The 24435-nt window shown below is 38.6% G+C and overlaps 1 long non-coding RNA gene across 3 annotated transcripts in view; it reads left to right on the forward strand.

Annotated features, from left to right (window-relative positions):
- Positions 1 to 24435, forward strand: part of LOC119523000 — a 155022-nt gene that overhangs the window by 42563 nt on the left and 88024 nt on the right. For 2 of the 3 annotated variants that reach the window (XR_005214581.1, XR_005214579.1), the window contains 2 exons: positions 9095 to 9187; positions 11912 to 11970. This is a non-coding gene — a long non-coding RNA (uncharacterized LOC119523000). Of the gene's footprint in view, positions 1 to 9094; positions 9188 to 11911; positions 11971 to 13624; positions 14453 to 24435 lie in introns of those variants that run through there. The other variant, XR_005214580.1, reaches the window with a different exon arrangement.

Raw genomic sequence — 24435 nt, forward strand, 5'->3', positions numbered from 1 at the left:
TTTTGGTGAGTGGGGGAGTGAGTCTTGTGGGGTCCAATTGGTGTACCAAGCTTGCGTGTGTAGTTGGTGTTGCCTGCCCTGTATATGGGGCGTGTTTCTGGGCAGTCGGGGGGGGGTGGCTCTAACAATCAAATCTCCCTGGTGATCCTAGAGTTTTAAAGCTGCTGCAATAGTCTAATCCTTCAGTTCAGTCCTGCCACAGTTTGTCTCTGCCACTGACCCACAAGTCCTTGGTATTGGCGTATGGCTCCTGAGACTTGCAATTGGGCCCCTCTTCCAGGCCGTGCACCCCGGGTCCTCTGTTGAGGGATGACTGTGCTATGTCACAGGTGAGTGCCATCCCCCCAGGGCAGTACTGGGCTGCTGGGCTGTGTAGGGAGGCTCCCCGTCTGCTGAAATGATAGCTGAATGGGGCTTTGTTAATTCACACTGCTCTACCTTCCCAACTCTGGGACAATCAGCTGAGGTTGCAGGGAAGGCTAATGTCCACGCCCAGTTTTGTGGTGTGTGCCTGTTATTTGAAGCACTTCCGTCACACTGGGTTGTCTGGGGCAGCTCTGGGCTATGGGGCTGGCGATGGGCAGGAGTGTTTCCTGTCCACCAGGATGATGGCTGTGAGTGGACACCCCCCTTTTCTTGGGAAGTTGTGGTGTTTCGTGAATTTTCTCAGCCACTGGATTATTGCGTTTTGTCTCAGAGCTCTCCTAGTTCTGCTCTTGACTTGACCTGCCCAAATTGCAAGTCTTTGCAGCTTTCTGTATTGGGCTTCTTAGAGTAATTGTTTTAGAAAAAGAAAAACGGATTAAAAAAAAAAAAGGCCCTCCTCAGAGATCTAATGGGTTATTGAAATGCTAAGAGACAAAGCAACCAGGGCCATTAAGGAAAGGTCCACAGGGCAGAGAGATCAGCTTTTCTTCGGGATTTGCATATGCACCTCAGGGCCTGAGCTCGGGCCTGAGCTCTGCCCTTCCCCTTTCTATGTTCACCAGAACTCCAAAAATCCTCCGCTTTTATTTTGGAGTTTTTCGTGTTGTTTTTTTTCTATGCCTGTCTCCTCTCTGCTGGGCTGGCTGCTCTCAGATTCTCTGGTGTCTGTTCTCCGTCTATCTATGGTTGGAGTTTGGATCAGCAGAATGAGTTTCCGATAAGGGCTGCCACTGCAGTTCTCCCTTCTCCTTCCCGGAGCTGACAGCCCCTCCTCCCACGGGTCTGAGCCTGGCAGGGAGGGGCGCGGGTCCCCTGGTCGCAAAAACTTACAGATTTCACTGATCTCAGCAGTTCCACGTTTTCATGAGTGTTGTATGAAGTATGCCCAAAGTCAGATTGCTCTGTGGTGTCCAGTCCATGCAGTTCCTGGCTTTCTACCTACTTTCCTGGAGGAGTAACTAAAACATACAGCTCACCAGTCGGCCATCTTGCCCTGCCTCGTGTATACTAATTTGATTGGAGATTTATTTTGGAAGCGAAAAAAAGAAAAAATCTCTGTACAAATGGTCATTTACCAATACAAGAAGAACTCTGGACAGAACCAGGAACTCTCTCCAGTTGCTTAAAGGCCTTAGTTAAATTATTATTTTTTTTTTTTTACTGATTATAGTGCCTGTGTAAGAAGCCATGTGGAGTTATTTTGGGAGTCACTATTTAATCAGAGTGGCAAGTCACGTTTACTACTGACAGTGAACAAAACATCCACCGCAACAGGAGGTTCTTTTTCTGTTGTAAGAAATGAAAATTTGCATTTTCTAGCAGCAAATGTAAAATAAACAGAGGAACCAAAAACCTTTCTATTACTAGAGGAGCTGCCGAGGACACGGAGCAGGAGGTGTGGCCTTAAAGAAAGGGAAGTGCTGCATAAAAAACTAGGGTTGCTCAGCGTTCTTGTACTTGCAAGCACACCCCAAAGAGAGTGATGGCTAGAGCAGATAAGAAGCATTTCCTCACTCTGGAAAGTAATGAAAGCGCGCACAGGGTAAGGATGGGGTGAAGGTGAGATGTGCAGGAGGTGCCACAGTGGCCCCTCTGTGCTTCTACAGACGTGTACACTGAGGCAGGACCACCAGAGAAACGAAACGAACATTGCGTATGCTACCAATTCCCAGGCGAAGGGGTCTCCATCCATCCACAAACCTATGCGTTTACACAGTGCGCTCCAGCAACAGGCAGGCAAAGACCAAGTTCAAATTCCTGAACTATGGTTGTCATTAGAAATACCCTGCAGAGGATATGCCAAAAAATATACAGCCCGGTAATAGGGGAAAATCCCTCACAGAGTATTTAGCTGAGAAATTCACAAATTAAGTTTCACTTGAACATTTAAAATGCAAAAGTGAGTGAGGAGGGAAAGACAGGTTGATAGAAGATGTCTCAACCAGGTAGTTCATTCATTTCTTCTAACAATTCATTCACTTCTTCTAAGGTGTCTCTTTCTTGGGTTTTCTTATTTTTTCTTCTGGAGCTAGTGACTAAATGACCTACATTGTACTGTTTACGATGGCCTTAGCCAGCCATCAGTTCACCCAAAGGGGACAAAAGAAATAACTAAAAAATAAGGCTGGAATAAAACTTTTGAGAGAATTACATTTTAGTGAAGGAGTAGTTTGGGTTAAAATGAAACTGAACTGGAAAATTTGCATATTTTGAAAAGAATATAACACACACATATATAAAAATATGAAAATACAGATACAGACATTCATATATGTATGTGCATATATGTGTGTGTGAGTGTGTGTGTATGAAGTTACATAAACATCACCTAAAAAAGTAGAAATTTACAATAAGAAGCCTCTCCAAAGTATCTGGTTCTGTGTCTTTATTGCCTGAGAGCTTAATTTTGTTTCTGAGAGCTTAATTTTGTTTTTGTTTTTTCTGATTGTGATTTCTGGAATAGAATGATACCAAGAAAATAATAAAAAAAAAAGACATTCAGTAATTTCCCAATTTGATATTCTCAGTAGAAGCTGTCACCAATGATGTAAAATCTATATAGGTTTTATCAAGGAAAATTAAAAATATGTACCATGTGTCATATAACTTTAAGTAACAGCTCAACTGACTTATTCAACTTAATGAAAAGAAGTGCAATCTGGCTCATTAAATTGAAAAGTGTTCTAATTTACTATGGGGTTAATGACTACAGTTTCAGGCAATGGGAAATCCTTTTTCCAAATTATGTTCACTCTTGTTAGCTCTTATTCTGATGGATAAATGATTAAGGAAAACATAGAGCTTATCAAATACCTTCATTGGATTTGTGGTGATGCTAGCTCCCCCATCACCCCAGACGATATCCTACAGGTAGCAGCACACCTTACTGCCTGACATGTGCTCTCTCTACCCAAGAGAGAGCACTCCAAATAACCACACATTCATTCAGACGTGCGATCTGCCAGCATTTCTGGAAGCAAAAACAGTAGCAAATATTCCTCAACCTCCAGATTAAAAGCTGCAATATTTTATACCTCAGGTTCCAGCGATAGTTTAAAATTTTGTGCTTTAAATAATTCTGTCCATGGGTCCTCTGCTATATATTCCTAAAAGCCATTCCTACATTCTCGCCCCTTGGGCAGCACCTCCATGAGCTTCTATGATTCCAAAATCATACTCAAGAAAGATAACTCTGCTGGCTCAACCCCATGAGCATTTTGCTGTATGTTCATTAAGTTTTTATCCTATAGCACCATCTTCCTCAAAGGAAAGGTGAGTTCAAGTACATGAAAAATACATAGGCCAAGTGGGTTGCAAATCAAATCCTGCTAGTTTTAGCATTGTGGACACTTAATACCACTCTTGTCCTACCTCTTATGCCTTTTCCCAATTTTGACCCCATTCTAAAAGTCTGCCAAGTTAAGGTAAATTGCCTGAGTCTGAAGAAATATGAATAAACAACTGTGCAGTAGGAAAAAAAAGAACAAAAAAAACCATGCCCAACTGGGGTTGTTTTCTAAAGGTTACAGCACTAAAAGTCAGGATTCATTGAATCAGTGCTAAAGAGAGAATGGTGCCTGTTACACCCAGCCAAACCAGATTGTTTGTTTGTCAGGACTTGTTAAACATTGTTTTATACACTGATATATTAAGGGTACATATTAAGAAAATGTCCTATGGTTTATAAATTTAAGCAACTAACATTATACAATTTAAGCTAAAAACTTAAAATCTTAAAAAAAAAAAAGAAAAAAAAAGAAGAAGCCTGAGGCGATAATCTCTATTGAAAGGGACTATTGATTGGGAAGTAAATAACTGAGCATCTGCTGTGTGCTTCATAGCCCCTGGGGAAATACCAGTGATAAAATTGATTTTGGTGCTCAATTTTCTTAATGTGTATTTTGCTCAAAAAACAAATAAAAAAATCCTTTATTGGAAGAATGCATGAGATGTTGATATCTATAATAATCAACAAACATCATTATGTATGGTTTAATGGTTTGTAAATCAATTTGCCATATATCATTTCATTTCCTCTTTACAAGAACCCTAAAAGGTAGGTAGGTCATGCTAGGGTTTTCAGTTTCCTCATTTTACAGAAGAGGAAACTGAGGCTCAAAGGATTACTTGCCCTGTGCCAGGAGTTGGCAAACTATGACCCATCATCTTTTTATGTAAATATTGTGCTACTGGCACACAGCCATGCCCGTTCTTTTCCATATCATCTATGGCTGCTTTCACACTTCAAGGGCAGAGTTGAGTGGTTGTATCAGAAGAGATTGTACATCCCACAGCACTGCAAATATTGGCTACCTGATACTTTGCAGAAAATATTTGCCAACCCCTGCTGTAGAGTATAGAGGCAAAAAGTACATGGAGCTGGTCTTTGCGACACTGTAAAATTCAGCGATGGTTGATGAGAGTAGGGCAGATCATATTTTCATAGGGATGGGGCAGAAAGAATGCATCGGGGAAGTAAATGTGGTTTGAAGAGTCATTTTATATTTGCAAATATGCCTTCTTTGCCTTCATGATTAAGACTACGGACAGTTGTACTCAATAGAATGTTCGTGGTTGGTGATGCTCAAAATAGAGGGGACCAAGACTCTAGGCGAGTTCCTAGGTCAGGGGACAGGATATCCCAGGTGTGGTGAGGGAAGATGAGGGAGAGAAGACATGTGAGCTGTTCTGTTCAAAGGGAGTCAAGTTAAAAAAAAAAAAAGCGAGCGAGTTTGAGAAACCCTGCCGTACTGACTTCTGATAATAACGATGTTTGGTATATTGCTGTCTTAATTTAGGGGTTTCTGAAGGTTGATCAAAAATGTCTCCAAATATCCAAATTTGAGAGACTCTAGGAGGTTGTTTAGCACTTGACAACAAAGTATTCCCTGGAAGACTAGCAGATTCTTCAAAACTCAAATAGACAAGCTGCTGAAAAAATAAGAGCTTCTATTTTAGAATAATTATAAATTGATAACCAGATTTCCATCAAACCAAATCTAGCTGGTAGCCACAGCTACTAACACTGTTTGCTATGACAGTGACTGGTGTACATATTGAGTGAAATACCTGAATCAAGTCAAGGACTGTAGTAACAGTTTTACAAAAATACATAATAACAGAGTATCCCACAATGGTTTGCCCATGAATATGGCACTGGGTCAATAATGAAGAGATCAGTAATCCATAGCCCACCCAAATGATCAATGGACAGGGAGAATACAGTGACAAATTCCCTATATATGGTCTTGAAATACTATAGATTTTAAAATATTTGAATCTTCAACCAAAAAAACCCACAAAAAAACACAAAAATCAAACTGTAGCTTTGTCTTGTGATGTGCATATATTAGTTCTAGAGACAATCATATTCTGATTATTTTAGTCCCTTGTCAATGTCAATGCTATCTCTTTTAAAAACTTCTTAAGAACTCCTTCTGAAAATTCTGATTCCTGTTCCCAAATTGATGACAAGAACCTTTGAAAATATAACCTGAGAGTGTGAACATTCCTGTAGTTTATTTTATCACTGAAGAGGCCATATATTCTGAAAGGAAATTCATTAGGTAAAAACATAAGATTTAACTTCAGTTTATTTCCACTCATTCATTTATTCAACTATTAATGAATATCTACTATACCTAGGGTGCTAAAAATGGTCTTAGAAAATGAAGCAGGAGAAAAATACAAAAAAAACCCCACTAAAACCATAAATAGGAAAATGACATTCTCAAAGACATAAAGCCAGGTCAAACAACTCAGGAAGCAAATCTATTATTTGTTTGGTTTAAGTTAATCTTAAGTCTTGTTGAAGCACCATGCTTCTGAATGATTAAATGAAAGATTTCAGAAAAAAATAGGGAGATTGGGTCCACAAATCAATGGCAGCAAAACCCAATTAATTAACAACCAAGGTGAAAGCAGGCTTGGAAAAGGGGAAGTCTGAGGATTGGAAAAATCACAGGAGCAGAGCTTGGGCTGGGCCGCCTCTTAGCTGCTGCCACACCAAACCACTTTCTCTGCCTTTGTGAATTGATACCATGAAGAGCAGTATTGCCAAGGCCATTTTGCTCCCCCTGCTGCCTCAACCTCAGCTGCTTCAAAAAAAGAAACACAAAACAAAACCAAAAAACCCAACAAAAACAAAACAAAACAAAACAAAATCTGAGTTCCATGAAAACATCAATATCCAAAAAATTAGTTGTTTTCAGCATGCCTGAATTTTTTATGTAATTTAAATCCTGTAAGAAGTTCATACTCACAATGAAACACTGCTTTGAAAGCAAAGTTAATTTATCTCTGAAAATGGCAAGGAAAGAGTCTAGAAAATCACTTGGCATAAAAATCCTATTAGACTGTGGGAGGAGATCGGGCTCGTGGGGAATAGGTCATAAGCACAGAACAAAGACACTTGCAAATTGTGGCTTTCTGGCATTTTCAATGACACAGGGTTTCCGAGTTGTTCTGTCAATCATTAGTGTGCATGGGGGTGCCTACATGCAGACTTCATTAAACACTAAAGGAAAGTTGCTGCTTTCAGGAGACCTGAGGTCAGTTTGACCAGTCATTATCAGGCGTCTCTATGCACAGGCAATGAGTGATCGGCTGTCCAAGGCCAAGGGACTTCACCATCTTTCTGGCAGTTTGGGGCCTCTGTATTCCCTGCTGTTTAATTGTGGCTCCTGTTCAATGTTCATGTCCGTGGATTCAATCCCATAATGGAAAAGTTAATTGGGAAAATCTAGTTCCTCATACCTGGCACTTTTAAATGGTTCCTAGCCTTCCAGGCACATACTCAAGAAGTGGGGATGGGATGGAAAGAAATAAACCGAGGGAAATGTTTCTAAAAAGGGACTAAAAAGGCACAGCAGAGATAGAAGCATAAATGTTCATCCTGGAAAATTTTCCCTCTTTCAAGCCAAGTGACCTCAAGGACCTCCATGTCTTCGTTACCTCATCTGTAAAAATGGAGGTAATAACCCCAAGAGCAGATAGAATTAAATTCTGGTGCATATAATAGAAAGTAATACTAACAAGAAAAGCTTTACTTATTTTTCTTTCCAAAGAATAGTGGAGGGAAAACTGGTAAGACAGGTCTAAAAAATATTTCAGCAACCAGGCCCTTTCCAGCTCATCTTCTGCCATCTCTAGGGTGTGCTCTTTGACCACATGATCCATAATGGTTGCTTGAGCTCCAGTCATCACATCTAAATTCCAGGAAGCAAGAAGGAAAGAAAGGCACATGGCCTGCCTTCCTAGAAGTCCCATAGTAATTCAGCTTACCTCTCATTAGCCATTACTTAAATGGGGGGAAAGGTGGCAACTGAAGTCTTTGGAACTACACAGCAATATGCCCAGCTAAAACCTGGTATTCTGTTACTAAGGAGAAAGAGGAATGTGTATATTGAAAGACAACTAGGAGTGTCTACCACCCAACTCATTTCACAATACTTCATAATATGCTATAATAATACTAACTTCATAATTTTGTGGTTGGTATTTTAAAAAGCAAAATGTTTAGCACAGTCTTGGAACTTACTGGGCTTCTGGGACTAGGCTCTGTTCTATCCTCTTTTTTTCCAAGCCCCACCTCCCACATGTATTTCATTCTTATTAGATCAGTGGGAACACTGCACAAAACTAACTCAGCTGTTTTTATTTCACTTTTGGCTATCTGCACAATCTACCAACACTTACAAACCTTGGCTTCCTCATGAGTTAGGAAGGACTGAAAGGGTAAGGAACTCTGGGTTACTCTATCATCCCCTTTCCTTCTATGTCATTATTTTCAGCTTAAGTGGTTGGCCAATAAAGGGAAGAACATGAGTAAGAAAGGATGTGGCAGGTTTCTTTGGTTATCTATGTGACTTAGTACACTTTTGCCTTCTTTGTGCATTCAAAGAAAGATCTAGTTTGCATGGGAAGGCATGGACTCTCGAGGCCAGCAGCACCCTGCTGCTTCAGCTGTGGATGGAACACGATTATCCTGGACTTGCTTTGAGACTCAAGCATGCATTGGGGTTGACCAGAAGTCAGTGCCTCTGGGGCATCGCAGAAGCTCTAAATGAAAGGGTTGACATGGAATGGGAGACATGCACACTGTGGCCACCACTTCTGCCCGTGTGCATGCTTCATTGACCTACTGGACTTAACCTGTAAAACACAAGTTCAAAGATAAAATTATTAATAATATCAAGATGTTGAAATCAGAGCATTAAACCAAGCACTGGATCCTTCTGGACAGCCGCACAGCTTTCGTGCCTCTGAAGCCGGTCCTGCTCTGGAATCCTCTCCCAGACACCCAGTTATGAGCTCAGAGAAATGGGAAGAGAAAACACTTTCTTGGATGTCTGAGAAGACACTGTCTTAATTATATAGTACTATTTATAAAGTGAAAAAATAATTAACTGTTTTTTTTAAAAATCTCTGTTTCTGAGATTCTTTGCCTTAGTTAAGATTCCTTTGATTATGGAGGGAGAAAGCAAAAATCATTGTAAGTAAATGAAGAAAATTATATAAAGATATAGAACCCAGGGAAGGAAGAAATCCTTCCCCTCTTGGGGACTGGTACTAAAAAGTGGAGGGCCTTCAGAAACCACACTTCCTCTTTGGATTTCCAGGATTATGTGGATTGTCATTTAGTATTTCTTGTTTCCCTTCTTCTCAGGACACCTACTTTCTCTGCTGTTCAGCTCGCAGATGAGCTAACATCTCCTGTTCCCCAGTCCATGTTTCTGGGAGAGAGAATCCGATTGGCCAGGTATGTCTCAGGATCCATCCTTAATACAACCAATTATGAATGGATTTGGGTTGGGCCCACAGAAGGTCTGGGGTAGAACCAACACTCCTAAAGTTTTATACTGCACCCTTTGTACTTGATTAAATGTCCTGGGCAAAGTAAACTAATTCTAAGGGATAAATCATATAAGTTATATTTGCCCCTCCTGTAGCTGTTCTCTACAATTTTTGTTTCAAAACTGGCTCAGCACAAATGTACAGTTTTTTACAAATAAAAGTAATAATGCTATTATTGAACCCACAGGATGTTCCTGAATCTTTGCTAATTGCATTACATTCATCCTCTCAATCTCCATGGTAAATACTCCAAAGTATGTAAGGAATCTAGCCTCAAAAAGCATTAGTAGATAGCCAGGAAGCAGAGCTGGGAAAGACGTCTGCCTTCATCAGAGCTCCAAGCCTGGCTTCCTAACCATAAACAAAAGCTGGTTTTATTACATACCCTGATGAGAAACTATTAGCAGTATCCTCCCTTATTGCCTCTCTTCTCTCAGGTTATTTCATTGACCTCAAAAGAGTTGAGAAAACTCCTGATCCTTGATTTTTTAAAAGGAACTCAATTAAAATGATAGTAGCAGTTAACGAGAGCAGATTCTCAGAAATGTTTGCCCTTAGCTAATAAGTGACCTTCTGAATAGTGGTAGTGTGTCCTCCAAGATTACATGCATAATCCCACGAAAACTAATGCCAGATGGAACTAACCTGAGAGCAAAAATAGATTTTCCTAGTCTTCAAGATGCTTATTGTTTTCTATAACTGTTTCCAGTCTGCCCCCTGCTGGCTGTTAGGAATTGGACTTTGCAAATCACAGACGAAGGCAGATACCAGAAAGAAGTCACAATTTCCCATTTTGCAAGAGCCAAGGAGCTCTCAATTTAATGTGGCCTTAGGCAAATTAGAAACTAGCTAATGTTACCACTACCTGTATTTTGCCATTCCCCAAATTATTTCCAGAGAGAAGTCGGGGAGCTTTCAGATCAATTATCATCTACTCAAATCCACACACGCCACATAGAATAGCTGCTTTGTGTTACTTGGCTCATGATTGAAATCTCAATACAAAATTAAATATATAAATATCTAACATTGGTCATTTTTGTCCCTTGTTCTCTGTGTAGTACTTAATGACTCCAAAATGAGAGAAGTATAAGACTGTGTCCTGAATAAAAGTCCAACAGTCATAGAGTATAGTTGCTTGTTTAGACTGTTTTTAAATTTTATTTAAAATGTCAATTGAATTACCAAATATGTATTCCTTTATCAAGTCTGCTTTATGGACTCATTTGGTTTTTTTTTCCCTACCAAAATTTAAAAGTAAGCGTAAGACAGTTCCCATGTTAACCAGTATAGTTGTCTATTCATTAGGTTCACAAAATTAGAGCTACTCCTAATGTAATCTCTAGGATATGCAAATAGTCTTTAAAACTATATGTCTGTGTACAGATATAGACAAAAGGGGGGGAAAATTCCTTCACAAAAGAACTTTAAGTTCTTTCTATTCCTGTTAGAATTTAATTGTGAAAAAATAAAATATTTTCTTATTTCTATTGCAACATTTATTTGCCAGGGTAAATTTAGAAAAGATAATAGAAGTTTTTAAAAAAAATCATAGCCCATGTAAAACCAATGTATAACATATTCATTTAGATATAGGCAAATACAGTATGTAATTTACTCTGTAGAGATTTCTATTTCAAATAGTAATGCACAGCATTATATAATTGATACAAGAGCCACCAATATAGAAATAAGCTAACTAAAATAACTGCAAATAGCTGAATGCTATTATATAGTTGCTCAATGATCTATTATTATTAAATGCGTGAAGGACTCCTTTTTGCAAATTTTGCTTCTAGTCATCTTATCAACACCCCAAACTCATGCACACCATCTCACTGCTTACTAGTGTCAACATGTGAATGACAAGCGAACAAAACCCATATTAGACACTGATGTTTGATTATCGACGAGGCTTTTTCACCACGTACATGGCTTCCTCCCACATACTGTCTTCCACCACCAAGCTATCAAACTGTGTCCTTATAAAGTATGACGTGCCATGGGCCTCCATCCTAGAAATATTAAAAACATAAATGGAAAGGATACATAAAAAGATTAATATGACAGCTGACCACAACCGGTCATTGCAATGTGGGGGCTGGGTTTTGAAAGGAAGGTAGCCCAGGTGCTAGGAGGTTCCTTCTGACCCGGCCCTAGAGGTCAGTGCCATGTCACAACAACACGACTTCTAAGCTGAATGGTGGCCAAGGGAGTTCCAGGGCCTGGGTGAAGACTGGGGAAGCATGTTAATCAGGCAGTTTCATCATCACAGAACAAGAAAGGAATTGCCTTCAAAGACAGGATATTTTGTGGAATATCCTACAGATATTCTTCGGGCAAATGAATATTTGATGTAAATTGGATTTTTTTTTTCTCTACATGAGTGTCAAGAATGTGAATACCTGCCAAGTTGGGAGGGATTCAGAGTCATATTTTTCTTTCAATAGCTCCAGGGGGTATGCAGTAGGTGCTCAATGGATGCATATTGATAACTGAGACTCCATGAAGTCTGACAAAATTATTGATGTGCACCTGGAAAATCCTAGTCTTGATAAGAAATCAGATAGGTCTGAGTGCTGAGACTAATTTTCTTGGGTGGCTTGCTAATTGATGATGTTACTTCCAGGAGACTGCCTCATGTGAAGCCAAGAGAGGGGAGGCTGCCAAGGAGGATGGACGTTCAGGGTGAGTACTTTGATGAGGACTGCAAATACTTGAATTTTTAAGTTCAGATATGCTTGCTTGAATGAAAGCTTCCATTTTAAAATTCCTCACATTGCACATACATTGATACATTTATGTAACATTCCCACACATGCCCAGACTGGAAGCTTAATTGACATGGCTTTAGATGAGCCATCATTTTTTATTCTGGGTTCACTTTGACTGCCTGGGTTTACATTCAGGCCCCACTACTTATGAACTGTGTGACCTTGGGAGAGTTACTTAACCTCTCTGCGCCTCCATTTCTTAATCTATGTATTTTAGATAACGCTTGCACCTAAATTATAGATGTGTTTATAAGGCTAATGGAGTTAATATATCTATACAAGGTAGAATACTATTTGTCTCACAGTAAGAGCTATTTAACTTTTATTTTTTTAATCCTAAGCCATAATAATATTAACATTAAAAGCATTTAGATTACCATATGAAAATAGTCTATACAATGTATGTTGATCTCTACAATGAAGATAATGATTACATTTAAATTTTAATTTTAAATTTTAAAATGTTTATGATGGTAAATGAATGACTATGTGTAAAGAGCTTAGAAGAATGTTTAGTTACTATTTTGTTATTACCCTTAGCCACAATAATAATGTTAAAAACATTTAGATTGCTTAAGCAAAGTAATAATTTTAATAGTTCACTTATTAAAGTAAAAATCATGAAGTTTTTGATTGTTTTTAAAGTTTAAAATATGTTAAAAACTATGAATTACTAAATTGAGAGTGAAATTAAATGGTTAAAATGGAAAGGCAGTAATTTAGAACACCTTTTCCCCATTAGATGAAAAAAACATGTACAAGGAGGCCACTTTCTTGGAACTGATTATATTTAAAAATTCACTTTTCTTGCAATTTATAGATCTGGCAGTATTAAAATATTCATATCTTTGCGCTAATGTGGCATAACCAATTTAATTTGCAAAACAAAGATTACATGAATAGAACATGATCCATAATAACTTTTTTTCCATAAGCGTCATGTTGGAGGCTTTCCATGAAATAGAGAGACAAGTCAGTCACTTTTTATAACTCCATAGAGCTTTCCAAACAAACAATTAGAAAGTGATAAAATAATAGAATTTCAGAACCACGTGTTTCCTCCACGTTTACCTGATTGTTTTCCAAGTGAGCAGGGTACAGCCCCAGCCTCCTTCCCCGCACCCGCAGCAGGTTTGTTTGAGCTGTGTGGATGATTTGGCCCCTTGCGTTGACCTGGAAGCACCACTTCTGTTGCATGGGCAAGCTCATGCCCCTCAATGCGGGACGGACTCATGAGGCAGCCGTCCCTGCACAGGGACCCGCCCAGCTGATTGCTCTTCCCAGTTCCACAAATGTAAGAACGAACCAGGAAGTGTAGGTGACATGCCCGGAGACACTGCACCTGTAACAGCAGCAATCCCAGGACTCTCAACACCGTGGTTATTAAATGTACCATTTAAATTCAGAGGATAGAGGTTAATCATTCCTACATAGCTCAAGAGAGCCAAATACTATGCAAAATGGTAGCCCTGAGAAAATTATCAAGCACACATTTCATTCTAAAACGTTTCTTTCCTTCAGCTTTTTCCTTTCTAACATGAGCTTGTTTCTGGGGTTTTCTCTCTAAGACTGCCTGTCAGCCCTGATCTTAGATGCATGTGTGGCAACCTCGGTCCTTCCTGTGGTATCTCCATGATTCACAGGGAGAGGAGCCAGGTGTCCCCAGGTGACAAACCAATGAAAAGAAGGCATAATGACAACTTGATTCCCTGAAGAACACCCCCATCTTTATCACCTTAAAATGAAGGATACTACAGTAAGTCCATCTCCTTAAATGTATAGCTGATCCAACAAGCCAGTGATTAAGATATTCAGAGGCCAAAAATGATGAGAAAGCATGGATCCAAAGAAGTCACTGGGTACTGAAGTCTCAATTGCATCCGAAATCTCAGAGTCTAGATTTTTTGATTTCCACAGGTTGTATACCCAGAAAAGGGGGGCAAGGCCCAGGAACAACTCAAGTCAAGGAATTTTGGTTGGAGATATCCACCTATATCCAGGACCCTGACAGTTTCCTTTCTCATGAAAAGGCTATGGGGCAGTCAGGGGGAGGTGGGCAGAACCTGTGACTCCACATAGAAAGAAAATAACTAAATATGTATATTTCAGCCTTGGCACTGAGCTTGCAAAGAAATAAATCTTCTTTGAGAATTCCTAGTTGTAAGGTAAACCTCATTCAAAATTAGGTTGAAATTCACATGACACGTGCTCAGCAAAATCCACGGCTGAGAAATAATTGTAAAGTAATCCCAGATTTATAGCATCCCGCGTACATGGCAGATTGAAATACAAATCCTGTATAGAGAAAGTTACTTCCAATAGAGGCTCAAAAATTTCCCTGAGATAAAGGTCACGAGCACGCATACCCCCAACACATACAAACAAACTACAAAACATGCAAGAAAGCAGGCTACCATAGGAAAAGGTTTTATGTGTGTGTGTGTGTACATATAATCTCCCAGAATATATGTGTTTATACATACATGTGTATGTGTATATCTCCCAGAAACAACAGAATCAGGAAAGAAAAAAAAAAAAAAACACATTACAAGTATTAGAATTACCAGATGCAGGAAAAGTTTAATATTTCAAAGGAAATGAAGGAGTGTATAAAATTAAATTCAAAATATTGTCAAGGAATAAAGGATTTTTAAAGTGTGAAAAGAAAGATAATTTATAGGAATAAAATACAGTAATTCACATTTAAATCTCAAGTGACAGGTGAAACAGTGTATTAGACATGGATGGGTCAAGAAGCAGGAAATGGAAAGATAAAGCTGAAGAAAATGCCCAGAATGCAACACTGTGACAAAAATATTAAAAAATATGAAAGAGATTAAGAGAAATAGTGGATAGTATAGCAGAGTTAATAAAATAGAACTAGCGAGGTCTAGACCTAAATAATGGAAAGAGAATACCATATTCCTAGACAAAAAGATTTAATATCTTAAAGATATTTTTTTCTGCTCAAATTGATAAATATCAATACAATTCCAATCAGTATCACAATGATATTAATGGGCAACAGTGAGCTTATTCTAAAATTTTATGGAAGAGCAAGGAGCCAAGAATGACCATGAAACTTCTGAAAAAGAAGGGCTAGCCAAGGATATAACATAGCTAAATCAAGGGGCAGTGTCATGCAGGAAAAGATGATGGAGAGGGGAAGAGAGTTACAGAGCTTGGAAAAAACTCGCACCTACTCATGAAGGGGGGAAAGAGGGGCTATTTAATACTTTGCTCTGGGAGAGTTGGGAGTCCATGTGGAAAAATAAATTGGATATCTACTTCATAATATGCACAAAACAATCTTAATTTATTGAAGATTTAAGTGGGAAAGGAACAACTTTAAACTTTTACAAGAAAATATAGTAAGATATATTCATTAACCAGAAATAGTAATCGTAAAATAAGATATTAATGCAGCTAATAAAGGAAGGGATTATTAGATTGGACAACATTAAAACCAAGGACTTCTGTTCATCAAAAAAAGCCACAAAGAAAGCAGAAAGATAAGGTCAGAACTTGGAGAAGCTATTTGACTGAGAAATAGCTGATAGTAGGGAAAAGTGAAGCTACCAAGTGGCTAATTGGGTAAAAAGATGTGATCTGGAATTTCCAGAAGAGGAACCTGTAGTGGCTAATAATCATAGGAATATATGTTTGATGTTGTTAGGAATAAGGAAAATCAAAGTTAAAACCACAATGAGATGTGTTTTACACACAATAGATTTACCAAAAATCAGAAAGTTTGACAGCAGTAAATTTTCTTTAGTATACGGACATGGGACACTTATACAGTGATGCTGAGCATTTAAACTAGTTCATCCATTTCAGAAAACAGTTGGCATTACTTGTAAACTTGAAAAGGAGTGAACTCTAAGAGGCAGCAATTTATTGTTATTGTGATCTGTATACCAAAAGGAAATTCTTGCTTATTTGTCCCCAGAAATATGTATAAGGATGTTAACAGAGTTAGTATATGTAACAGCAAAAAAAACCCTGAAAACTATCCAGCTGTTCATTGGCAGCATGCTAGATAAATACATCATAGATATATTAACACAGTTGAGTGATATATGTGAATAAAAATGAACAAACAGTTCCTTGCACCACAATAAAAAATTTTCAAACAATAATATGAAATGAAAAAATCAAGTCGTGGAAGCTTACATGCAATAGTTTTCCATTGATGTAAAATATAAATTAATGCAACATTAACCAACCTATTATTTGAGGATACATATCTGTGTGTTAAACATATAGAAGCAAGGTAACCATGGACTCATCATTTGGGGGTTGTCCATCTCTCTTAGAGATGGGAGAATGTGATCAAGCAAGGCACGTTAGGAGACGGGAAGGTTTTGGTAAAATTCTCCTTCTTACTTTCTTAGGTGGGGTGGTGGGTATAAAAATGTTTCTGTCACTATTTATGCATATTTGTCTGTGCATGTTATAGATGGTTGTTCTCATGTATGGCAGATTTATTAAGCATTTCATCAGTATCTATTATAAATAGGACAAGCCTTTAATGAGTTTATTTCTTTATGAGGTACAGTAGCCAGGGTTTCAAACATGTGGAGGGAAAATGCAAACTGAATGTGACTGTCACTGTATCAGGTCTTGGGCAAGCAGACGTGGCGACCAGAAGAAGTGCAGGGCATTTACTGCCTGAACAATGGGGGGCAGCCGGTGGTGGCGGGAGTGGTCCAGGGAAGCCTTCAGACCACCTTGCAGAAGGACATCTGTGAAAGGACAGGGTGGACGAAAGAGAGATTGGGTAGGGAGGGCCTCAGGTGATGTCAGGGCTCTGGGAAAGGCTCCCCAGCCCATGGCACCTCCAGTACTGCCCAAGAGCAGCCCCACAGAAGGCAGAAATGGCCAGACCCTAAACCAGTCACCGATCTCCACCTTTGGATGGAAAGTTCCCCAAGAAGAGCACGGCCTCAGTCTCCACACTGCAGCGTCTCCCGAGGCACTGTGGTTGCAGCGAGAGGAGGGCACTGCTTGCAGCCGATCCGCAAGTTCTTTCTGGAAGGGAGGTCCAGGCAGCACATCTCCAAAGCTGCTAGTCACCTGGGTTCCTAAGTCCACTTTAGCACCTACCTAGATTCTCATCTCTTATCCAAGTCCCGTATTGGAACGTTCTGGCCTGTCTTATTGCAAAGACGGACTTACTTGAGGATTTGTTCCTGTTGGCTTGGTTTGGTTTGGTTTGGTTTGGAAGTGTTGGGGAGGAGAGAACAGATTAGCTGAAAGGGTTTCATTGTAATTAAGCTTGGCTATTGGAAGGGCCATTCATTCTCTGCCTCTGGCAAGGTTTTTTATTATTGTTAGTTCTGGTGGTAGGAATAAGAGGAGGAGGAGTTGTTATTATTGTTTATCTCTGAGCATTTAATCAAGTTCAGCCATTTCAGACAACAATTTGGCATTCCTTGTAAATTTGAAAATGAGCAAACCCATTGCCATTTATAGATCCAAAGGAAGAAATAGTGGGAGTGTAAGAGGGGCGGGGGTATAATAGTAGCAGTAACATTGATATTAGGAATTGTTAGCATTTATAGAGCATAGTGCTAAGACCCTCCATGTAATAGCTCATGCAATACTTAGAGCAGAATAAATGATGAATGATAGCAGAGACAATAAGTAATGGAGAGCTAATAAGTGATGGATATGGAATCAAACTCACTGGTAGGAAACATGTGCCCCTGCTCTATCTACTACTATTTAAAATCGAGACATGGCCTTGAGTCCCCCAAATGCTGGCTGTATCATATAACTTGAAGTGATGTGTGTAAGCATTCTAAGCCTCGATTTCCTCACCTATAAAAAGTTGATAATAATAATAACCAACCTGGTTTTCTCACAGGGTGAATGTGAGAACAAAAAAAGATGATGCTGACAAACTGTTTTGTAAACTGTAAACTTTACATAAATACATGTTGGTTATTATCTTACTGCTGTTAAATACTCTGTGCTCTAGAATTAAGGGTAACATGCAGTCATAAAGCTTATACAGTAGCAAGTGCTGTAAATTCATACTCAATAATTACAATCCCTGGATTTGCCAGCTACTAAAGGCTTTGGGGATCACCTGGCCCAGTGGTTCTCGATCTAGTTGCATATTTAAATCATGTGGAGAGGTTTTTTTTAATATGTAAGCCTTCAGAAATCTTAATTAGTGTGGAGTGGAACCTTGGTGTCTATGTCTGTGTGTATGTTATATGTATATGTGTGTGTGTATGTGTTCTCAAATGATTCCAGTGTACAGCCAAGGTGAAAACCAACTACACTGGTCCGGCAAGCTTTTTCTCACAGTTGAGGTAGCCATATGGTTGTCTAGGACTGCTGCCCAGTTTCCCTTCTGATTAGGGCCCCTGTCACTCTCAGGCACCCCAGTTTGGATGATACCTTATGTGGTCCCCCTGCTGATAAGGAGCTGAGGCTTAGGGAGACTGTTACCCTTCTAAAAAGGAATTGAGCCTAGTTCTTCTCAGCACTTTCAGGGATTGCTTTGGAGTCGTGTTGAACACCGGGAGAGTAAGCAGGCTTCATGAGTTTCTTTTTGTTGGTTTATTTGTTTTTTTGTTTTTAAAAATTTTTATTCTGGTAATATATATACAACCTAAAATTTCTCTTTTAACCACATTCAAATATACAATTCAGTGGTGTCAGTCACATTCACAATGTTGTGATACCCACACCACCATCCATTAACAAAACCATTCCATCAGACCAAACAGAAATTCCACACCAAGTAAGCATTAAATCCCCATTTCCTACCCCTGCTCTGGGCCCTGGTAGCCTGTATTCTAGTTTTCCAACTATAAATTTGCTTATTCTATTTATTTCATGTCAGTGAGATCATAGAACATTTGTACCATTGTGTCTGGCTTATTTCTGTCTTCTAGGGTCATCCCTACTGTTGCATGTATCAGAACTTCATTCCTTTTTATGGCTGAGTAATATTCTGTTACATGTGTATATCACATTTTCTGTATCCATTCATTGGTTGATGGACACTTGGGGCTGCCTCCATCTTTTGGCAATTGTGAATCATACTGCTATGAACATCAGTGTGCAAATATCTGTTTGAGTCCCTGCCTTCAGTTCTTTTGGGTATCTACCTAATAGTGGGATTGCTGGGTCATATGGTAGTTCTATACTTAGCTTTCCAAGGAACTGCCAAACTGTCTTCCACAGCAGCTGTACCATTTTTTTTTTTTTCATTTGATTCTTTTTTTTTTTTTTTTTTTTTTAAATTCAGTTTTATTGAAATATATTCACAAACCATACAGTCATCCATGGTATACAATCAACTGTTCACAGTATGATCATATAGTTATGCGTTCATCACCACAATCTATTTCTGAACATTTTCCTTACATCAGAAAGAATCAGAATAAGAATAAAAAATAAAAGTGAAAAGAGAATACCCAAACCATCCCCCCATCCCACCCTATTTGTCATTTAGTTTTTACTCCCATTTTTCTACTGATTTTTTTTTCAATTTTTTAACTTTGTTTATCAAAAAATTAAAAACAAACAGGCAAACAACAACCAAAAAAACCCCACAACATTTCAAACAAAGCAATGGATTAAGGAAAACAAATAACCTAAAATAACTACTTTGCTTCCAATATGTTCCTACCATACCCCAAGAAAATTAATAAACCATGTCCAAACAGAGGAGTAAGAAAAACAAATAATCTAAAATAACTACATTGCTTCCAACATGTTCCTACCATACCCCAAGAAAATTAACAACCCCTAAGAAAACAAAGGAATAAGAGAAAAAAAAAAACCTAAAATAACTCTATTGCTTCCAACATGATCTTACTATATCCAAGAAAGTTTACAAACCATAATCATTCCTGAGCATTCCCATAACATTGAGATTACCCTCCATAGTTTATCTGTTCTTATTAGATTATCATTCCCCCTCCACTAATTGGTATCTCTAGGTCCCCTATATTCTACAGTATAAAACATTGTACATTTTTCACAGAATTCACATTAGTGGTAACATACAATATCTCTCTTTTTGTGCCTGGCTTATTTTGCTCAGCATTATGTCTTTTTTTTTTTTTTTTTTTTTTTTAATCTTCATTTTATTGAGATATATTCATATACCACGGAGTCATACAAAACAAATCGTACTTTCGATTGTTCACAGTACCATTACATAGTTGTACATTCATCACCCAAATCAATCCCTGACACCTTCATTAGCACACACACAAGAATAACAAGAATAATAATTAGAGTGAAAAAGAGCAATTGAAGTAAAAAAGAACACTGGGTACCTTTGTCTGTTTGTTTCCTTCCCCTATTTTTCTACTCATCCATCCATAAACTAGACAAAGTGGAGTGTGGTCCTTATGGCTTTCCCAATCCCCTTGTCACCCCTCATAGGCTACATTTTTATACAACTGTCTTCGAGATTCATGGGTTCTGGGTTGTAGTTTGATAGTTTCAGGTATCCACCACCAGCTACCCCAATTCTTTGGAACCTAAAAAGGGTTGTCTAAAGTGTGCGTAAGAGTGCCCACCAGAGTGACCTCTCGGCTCCTTTTGGAATCTCTCTGCCACTGAAGCTTATTTCATTTCCTTTCACATCCCCCTTTTGGTCAAGAAGATGTTCTCCGTCCCACGATGCCAGGTCTACATTCCTCCCCAGGAGTCATATTCCACGTTGCCAGGGAGATTCACTCCCCTGGGTGTCTGATCCCACGTAGGGGGGAGGGCAGTGATTTCACCTTTCAAGTTGGCTTAGCTAGAGAGACAGGGCCACATCTGAGCAACAAAGAGGCATTCAGGAGGAGGCTCTTAGGCACAACCATAGGGAGGCCTAGCCTCTCCTTTGCAGCAACCGTCTTCCCAAGGGTAAAACCTGTGGTAGAGGGCTCAACCCATCAAACCACCAGTCCCCTATGTCTGTGGTCATGTTAGCAACCATGGAGGTGGGGTAGGCGAATACCCCTGCATTCTCCACAGGCTCCTCAAGGGGGCACTACATCTTTTTTTTTTCCTTGTTTTTCTTTTTTTTTTTTTTTTTAACTTTCCCTTCTTTTTTAAATCAACTGTATGAAAAAAAGTTAAAAAGAAAACAAACATACAATAAAAGAACATTTCAAAGAGACCATAACAAGGGAGTAAGAAAAAGACAACTAACCTAAGATAACTGCTTAACTTCCAACATGTTCCTACTTTACCCCAAGAAAGTTACCTAATATAGCAACATTTCTGTGAACTTGTTCCTACTATATCCATCAGAAATTAACAGACCATAGTCATTCCTGGGCATCCCCAGAACGTTAAATAGCTTATCTGTTCTTCTTGGATTATTGTTCCCCCTTCCTTAATTGCTCTCTATTGCTAGTTCCCCTACATTCTACCTTATAAACCATTTGTTTTACATTTTTCAAAGTTCACATTAGTGGTAGCATATAATATTTCTCTTTTTGTGCCTGGCTTATTTCGCTCAGCATTATGTCTTCAGGGTTCATCCATGTTGTCATATGTTTCACGAGATCGTTCCTTCTTACTGCCGTGTAGTATTCCATCGTGTGTATATACCACATTTTATTTATCCACTCATCTGTTGAAGGACATTTGGGTTGTTTCCATCTTTTGGAAATTGTGAATAATGCTGCTATGAACATTGGCGTGCAGATATCTGTTCGTGTCACTGCTTTCCGATCTTCCGGGTATATACCGAGAAGTGCAATCACTGGATCGAATGGTAACTCTATATCTAGTTTTCTAAGGAACTGCCAGACTGACTTCCAGAGTGGCTGAACCATTATACAGTCCCACCAACAGTGAATAAGAGTTCCAATTTCTCCACATCCCCTCCAGCATTTGTAGTTTCCTGTTTGTTTAATGGCAGCCATTCTAATCGGTGTTAGATGGTATCTCGTTGTGGTCTTAATTTGCATCTCTCTAATAGCTAGTGAAGCTGAACATTTTTTCATGTGTTTCTTGGCCATTTGTATTTCCTCTTCAGAGAACTGTCTTTTCATATCTTTTGCCCATTTTATAATTGGGCCGACTGTACTATTGTCATTGAGTTGTAGGATTTCTTTATATATGCAAGATATCAGTCTTTTGTCAGATACATGGTTTCCAAAAATTTTTTCCCATTGAGTTGGCTGCCTCTTTACCTTTTTGAGAAATTCCTTTGAGGTGCAGAAACTTCTAAGCTTGAGGAGTTCCCATTTATCTATTTTCTCTTTTGTTGCTTGTGCTTTGGGTGTAAAGTCTAGGAAGTGGCCGCCTAATACAAGGTCTTGAAGATGTTTTCCTACATTATCTTCTAGGAGTTTTATGGTACTTTCTTTTATATTGAGATCTTTGGTCCATTTTGAGTTAATTTTTGTGTAGGGGGTGAGGTAGGGGTCCTCTTTCATTCTTTTGGATATGGATATCCAACTCTCCCAGCCCCATTTGTTGAAAAGACCATTATGACTCAGTTCAGTGACTTTGGGGGCCTTATCAAAGATCAGTCGGCCATAGATCTGAGGGTCTATCTCCGAATTCTCAATTCGATTCCATTGATCTATATGTCTATCTTTGTGCCAGTACCATGCTGTTTTGGCAACTGCGGCTTTATAATAAGCTTCAAAGTCAGGGAGTGTAAGTCCTCCCACTTCGTTTTTCTTTTTTAGAGTGTCTTTAGCAATTCGAGGCATCTTCCCTTTCCAAATAAATTTGATAACTAACTTTTCCAACTCTGCAAAGTAGGTTGTTGGAATTTTGATTGGGATTGCATTGAATCTGTAGATGAGTTTGGGTAGAATTGACATCTTAATGACATTTAGTCTTCCTATCCATGAACATGGAATATTTTTCCATGTTTTAAGGTCCCCTTCTATTTCTTTTAGTAGAGTTATGTAGTTTTCTTTGTATAGGTCTTTTACATCTTTGGTTAAGTTTATTCCTAGGTACTTGATTTTTTTAGTTGCTATTGAAAATGGTATCTTTTTCTTGAGTGTCTCTTCAGTTTGTTCATTTCTAGCATATAGAAACATTACTGACTTATGTGCATTAACCTTGTATCCCGCTACTTTGCTAAATTTGTTTATTAGCTCTAGTACCTGTATCGTCGATTTCTCAGGGTTTTCTAGATATAAGATCATATCATCTGCAAACAATGACAGTTTTACTTCTTCTTTTCCAATTTGGATGCCTTTTATTTCTTTGTCTTGCCGTATTGCCCTGGCTAGCACTTCCAGCACAATGTTGAATAACAGTGGTGATAGCGGGCATCCTTGTCTTGTTCCTGATCTTAGAGGGAAGGCTTTCAGTCTCTCACCATTGAGTACTATGCTGGCTGTGGGTTTTTTATATATGCTCTTTATCATGTTGAGGAAGTTTCCTTCAATTCCTACATTTTGAAGTGTTTTTATCAAAAAGGGATGTTGGATTTTGTCAAATGCTTTTTCAGCATCTATTGAGATGATCAATTGATTTTTCCCTTTTGACTTGTTAATGTGTTGTAATACATTGATTGATTTTCTTATGTTGAACCATCCTTGCATGCCTGGAATAAACCGCACTTGGTCATGGTGTATGATTTTTTTAATGTGTCTTTGGATTCGATTTGCAAGTATTTTGTTGAGGATTTTTGCATCTATATTCATTAGGGAGATTGGCCGGTAGTTTTCCTTTTTTGTAGCATCTTTGCCTGGTTTTGGTATTAGATTGATGTTAGCTTCATAAAATGAGTTAGGTAGTGTTCCATTTTCTTCAATGTTTTGAAAGAGTTTGAGTAAGATTGGTGTCAGTTCTTTCTGGAAAGTTTGGTAGAATTACCCTGTGAAGCCATCTGGCCCTGGGCATTTATTTGTGGGAAGATTTTTGATGACTGATTGGATCTCTTTGCTTGTGATGGGTTGGTTGAGGTCTTCTATTTCTTCTCTCTTCAGTCTAGGTTGTTCATATGTTTCCAGGAAATTGTCCATTTCCTCTACATTATCCAGTTTGTTGCCATACAGTTGTTCATAGTATCCTCTTATAATTTTTTTAATTTCTTCCGGATCTGCAGTTATGTCACCTTTTTCATTCATTATTTCGTTTATATGGGTCTTCTCTCTTTTTGATTTTGTCAGTCTAGCTAGGGGCTTGTCAATCTTGTTGATCTTCTCAAAGAACCAACTTTTGGTGATATTTATCCTCTCTATTGTTTTTTTGTTCTCTATGTCATTTATTTCTGCTTTAATCCTTGTTATTTCTTTTCTTCTACTTGGTTTAGGATTGGTTTGCTGTTCATTTTCTAGCTTCTTCAGTTGATCCATTAGTTCTTTGATTTTGGCTCTTTCTTCCTTTTTAATATATGCGTTTAGTGCTATAAATTTCCCCCTTAGCACTGCTTTTG

The sequence above is a fragment of the Choloepus didactylus genome, chromosome X, assembly GCF_015220235.1.
Source record: "Choloepus didactylus isolate mChoDid1 chromosome X, mChoDid1.pri, whole genome shotgun sequence".
Lineage (NCBI taxonomy): Eukaryota > Metazoa > Chordata > Mammalia > Pilosa > Megalonychidae > Choloepus > Choloepus didactylus.